Below are 5,590 nucleotides of genomic sequence, written 5' to 3'. Positions count from 1 at the left end.
ACCCCTCTCTTTTTCTTCATTAAAAAGCAGCAGTCCTCAAAGAAACAAAAGCCAAATACAACAAAACAAGATAAAATAAGACAAGGCAAAAACTCTTGTCAAGGTTGAAATAGGCAACTGAATAGAAAATATTAAGTCCCAAAAGTAGACAACCATTTCCACTGTTAAGAGTCTCACAAGAATACCAAGCTAACAGCCATAACATATACACAGAGGACCTGGTGCAGATTCATGTAAGCCCCAGGCTTGCTTCTTCAGTTTCCTTGAACCCATATGAATCCTGCTTAGTTGATCCAGTGGGTCATATTTCCCTGATATCTTCCATTCCCTCTGACTACTACATTCTTTCCATCCCGTCTTTTGTGGGGTTCCCTGATCTCTGAGGGTAGGGAGCCAATGGAGACCTCCAATGTAGACTTGCTGCATATTGTCTCGCTGTGGATCTCTGTACCCACTCCCATTTGCTGCCAGATGAAGCCTCTCTGATGATGACTGAACAAGGCACAAATTTGTGAGTATAGCAGAATATCATTAGAAATCATTTTATTGATTATTTTGTCAGTCATGTTTGGTTGTATCCTGTCTATAGACTACCCAGTCTCTGGTTCCTGGCCATCCAGGCAGAGTAAGAAATGGGCTGACTTATGGTTTAGGCCTCAAGGTAACCTAGACATTGGTTGGCCACCCTTACAAGTTCTGTTTCACCATTGTTCCAGCAGGTAGAACAGGTTGTAGACTGAAAGTTTTGTGACCTGGTTGGTGTTTGAATATAATTGATCCCATAAGCTCATAGGGAGTGGCACTCTTAGGAGATGTGACCTGTTGAAGTAGATGTGGCCTTGTTAGAGGAAATGTATCACTGTGGGAGGCAGGATTTGAGGTCTCATATATGCTCAAGCTACTTCTAGTGAGACAGTCCGCTTCCTATTGCCTTCTGAAGAAGATGTACTCAGCACAATGTCAGCCTACACACCACCATTCTCCCCACCATGATGACAATGGACTGAACCTCTGAACTGTGAGTCACAACAAATAACATTTTCTTTGTAAGAGTTTCTTTGGTCCTGGTGTCTCTTCACAGCAATACAAACCCTAACTGAGACAGTTGATATCCAATTTTCTCTTTAGGTAGCCTGCAGAGTACCTTCCCATGTCACATGGACTAGAACACAGGGGTGAAGGCTCCATGCATGTACCAACTCAACTTCTCTATGTTCAATGAGCTGTGTGGATGTTGTCTTTGCCAATGGGGCCCCAAATGTCAGTTTTCGGAGAATAAACTTCTGTCCTATCATTAGCCTGAGTTGTTTAGCAATCTCTATGAAACCTCTTTGGCCAACAATTCAATTGAATGTAACTCAGTCCCAGCACCTTTTACAAAAGATGGCCAATTCAGATTCTGTATCCTCCACTATTAGGAGTTCTCACTAGGGTCACCCTCATATACCCCAGCAAGTATCAAATGCACTAGGTTTCCATAAAACTCCCAAGAGGCACCCTAATTACACCCATCACTCTCCATGCTCTCTTCCTCCATCCATCTCTTCCCACCAGATCCCTCCCTCTCCCTTTCCCACATGGACCCAGTTCACCCACACAATCTATTCTATTTCCCATTCCCACCTAGCGACCTTTTCTTTGCCTAACCTCTCTGGGTCTGTAGATTATAGCTTGATTGACATTTATTTAACAGCTAATATCATTTTATAAGTGAATACATGCCATATTTGTCCTTCAAGCTCTATGTTACCATACTCAATATGATTTTTTCTATAATTGCATCCATAGGCTGAAAATTTCATGATGTCATTTTTTTACTAGCTGGGTAATATTCCATGGTGTAAATGTACCACATTTTCTCTTTCCATTAATCAGTTGAGGGTCATCTAAGTTGTTTCCAGTTTGTCTATTAAGAATAAAGACACAACGCAGATAATTGAGCAAGTATCTTTATGGTAGAATAGAGTGTCCTTAGGGTATCTACCTAAGAATGGTATAACTGGATCTTGAGGTAAATCTGTTTTCAGTTTTCTGAGGAACCAACTTATTGATTTCCCAGTGTTCTGACATGTGTAAGATGGAATCTCAAAGTGATTTTGATTTTGGCTTTACATTTCTCTGATGGCTAAAAATGTTGAACATTTAAGCACTTCTTAGCCATTTAAAATTCCTCTATTGAGAATTCTCTATTTACATCTGTACCCCATTTTATTGGATTATGTATTTTATTAATCTCTAACTTACTAAATTCCCTATATATTTTGAATAAGAGACCTCTAACTAGATATGGAGTTGATAAAAATCTTTTCCTATTCTGTAGGCTGCCTCATTTTCCAATTGACAATGTCCTTTGCCTTACAGAAGATTCTCAGTTTCATGAGGTCTCATTTATTAATTGTTGATCTTAGTGCATGGGATATTGGTGCTCTGTTAAAAACCTTGCCTTCTGTACTTATATTCAAGGCTGTTCTCTACTTTCTCTTCTATAAGGTTTAATGTATCTGCTTTCATGCTAAGGTCTTAAATACATTTGAACTTGAGTTTGTGTAGGGTGATAGAAGTAGATCAATTCGCAGTCCTCTACATTCAATCCTCCAGTTTGACCAGCAAATTTGTTGAAGATGCTGTTTTTTCCCAATGCATATTTTTAGCTTGTTTATCAAAAACTAGATGTCCATAGGTATATGGATTTATGTCTTGGTCTTCAACTAACATGTCTCTTTTTATGACAATACCATGTGATTTTTATTACTATAGTTCTGTAGTATAACTTAAAATCAGGGGTGGTGATATTTTTAGCAATTCTTTTATTTATAGGCTTGTTCTAGCTCTCCTGGGCATTTTGTTTTGCTACATAAAGGTGAGAATCGTCTTTCCAAGATCTGTTAAGAATTGTGTTGGAACTTTTATGGGGATTGCATTAAATCTGTATATTGCTTTTGGTAGGATGGCCATTTTCACTATGTCAACTCTAATTATTCATAAACATGAGATGTGGGTTCACAAGTCAGACAAAGGACTGTAAAGCATAACCATGCCCAGACATCTAGCAGAGCATGGCAAGAGCGGGGTTCTTCCCTTCCCAAAGCAGACTTGGGCCAACTCAACTCCATAGAGACAAAATTATGTCATGATAAAATCAGTCAAGCTTCTGTCTCTGCTATCCTTCAGGGAACTGGCTTCTCAGAAAACATGTGACTGGCAGTCTGCTAATCTGACTAATGTGCTTGAAGAGTCTATACCCACTCTTCAGAACTTCCTACTTTGACTGTCTTATGTGTTCCACAACTGGAGCTATATAAGCTAGCCCTGCTAATTCAATAAACCAGCTGTCATCTGACACAGTCTCCCAGATCAGTCATACCTACTGAACGTATTGTCAACCAAGACCCTGCTCTACATCTCTTTCACAATCTAGGACCACTAGTGTGAACTAGCCAGTAGGGGTTGGAGGGCCCACAATGGGAGAGCTTCCCCATCTTCTGATATCATCAACAGATACTTTCTTGAAGAACTTGAAGTTTTTATTAAGCAAGTCTTTCACTTGGTTGGTTAACATTACCCCGAGATATTTTTTATTACTTGAGGGTATTATGAAGGGTTTGTCTTCCTGATGTTTTTCTCAATTCATTTGTCATTTGTATATAGGAGAACTACTTATTTTTTTTAGTTAATCATCTACCCAGCCACTTTGCTGAAAATGATTATAAGCTGTAGAAGGTCCCTAGCTGAACTTTCAGAGTCACTTGCGCACACTATAGTGATTCTTTGACTTCTTTCTTTTCAATTTGCATTCCCTTGTTCTGCTTCAGCTGTCTTATTGCTCTATCTAAAACTTCAAGTACTATATTGGATATGGAGAGAGTATACAACCTTGTCTTGTTCCTGATTTTGGTGGAATTGCTTTGAGTTTCTCTCCATTAATTTGATATTGGCTATAGACTTTCTTTAACGGACATATTGGGCTTAGGTATAGTGTTTGCATTCCTAATATCTCCAGGGCTTTTATCATGAAGAGGTGTTAGATTTTGTCAAAGGCTTTTCCATCATCTAATGATATCATCATATTTTTCTTTTTCTTTCAGTTTGTTACATAGTGGATTACATTCATTTTCATATGTTGAACCATCCATGAATCACTGGGATGAAACCTTTTTGATCATGGTGGAAAATCTTTTGGATGTGTTCTTGGATTCAGTTTGCAAGTATATTATTGAATATTTTTAATATATACTCATAAGGAAACTTGGTCTCTAATTCTCTTTTCTTGTCAAGTTTCTGTGGTTTGGAATTTTCTTCTAACTCCTTGTGTAAAACTGGATTTATAGATAGAAATTGTTTTAATTTGATTTTTATCATGGAATATCCATGATTATTGAAAGTTTTGCTGGGTATAGTAATCTAGGATGGCATCTGTTTTCTCTTAGAAACTAAAGCATATATGTCCAAGTCCTTCTGACTTTTAGAGTTTCCATTGTAATTCTAATAAGTCTGCCTTTATATGCTACTTGGCCTTTTTTCTTTACAGCTTTTGATACTCCTTATTTGTTCTATATGTTTAGTGTTTTGATTATTATGTGGCAAGGGAACTTCCTTTTTTGCCTCTATTCCTGTTATTAAAAGGTTTAGTCTTTTCTGGTGAGAACGCAAGCTGGTATAGCTCCTTTGGATGTCAGTGTGGCGATTGCTCAGAAAATTAGGAAACAACCTTCCTCAAGACCCAGTAATACCACTTTTGGGTATATATCCAAAAGATGCTCAATCATGTCCAACTATGTTCATAGCAGCTTTGTTTGTCATAGCCAGAACCTGGAAACAACCTACATGCCCCTAGACCGAAGAATGGATAAGGAAAATGTGGTACATTTACACAATGGAGTACTACACAGCAGAAAAAAATAACGACATCTTAAATTTTGCAGGAAAATGGATGGAGCTAGAAAACATCATTTTGAGTGAGGTAACCCAGACCCAGAAAGACAATTATCACATGTACTCACATGTACTCATAGGTGGTTTTAAAATAAAAAGCAAAGAAAACCAGCCCACAAATCACAATCCCAGAGAATTTAGACAACAATGAGGACCCTAAGAGAAATATAAATAAATCTAATCTACATGAGAAGTTTAAAAAGACAAGATCTCCTGAGTAAATTAGGAGCATGGGGACCTTGGGGGAGGGTTGAACGGGAGGGAAGAGGCAGAGAGGGGAGCAGAGAAAAATGTAGAGCTCAATAAAAATCAATTTTTTTAAAAAAAGGTTTGGTTTATTTCAAAGTGTTCCAGATTTCTACATGTTTTATGTGAGGAATTTTTAACTTTTAATATTTTCTTTCACCACTGTTATCTCTTTCATCTACTATATCTTCAATGCCTGAGATTCTCTCTTCAATCTCTTGTACTCTGATGGTGTAGCTTTCCTCTGAAGTTCCCGTTCAAATTCCTTTCCAGGATTTCCTCAGTTTGTGTTTTCTTTATTGTTTCCAGTTTTATTTGTTTCCTTCAACTATTTGTTTATTTGTTTTTTCTTGGCTTTCTTTGAGATTTATTTACTTCCTCCAATTGTTAGTTTGTGTTTTCTTGGATTTCA

Source organism: Myodes glareolus, chromosome 3 (assembly GCF_982192425.1).
Source record: "Myodes glareolus chromosome 3, mMyoGla1.1, whole genome shotgun sequence".
NCBI lineage: Eukaryota > Metazoa > Chordata > Mammalia > Rodentia > Cricetidae > Myodes > Myodes glareolus.
The sequence above is the reverse complement of the archived record's forward strand: the minus strand, read 5'-3'. Positions refer to the sequence as shown.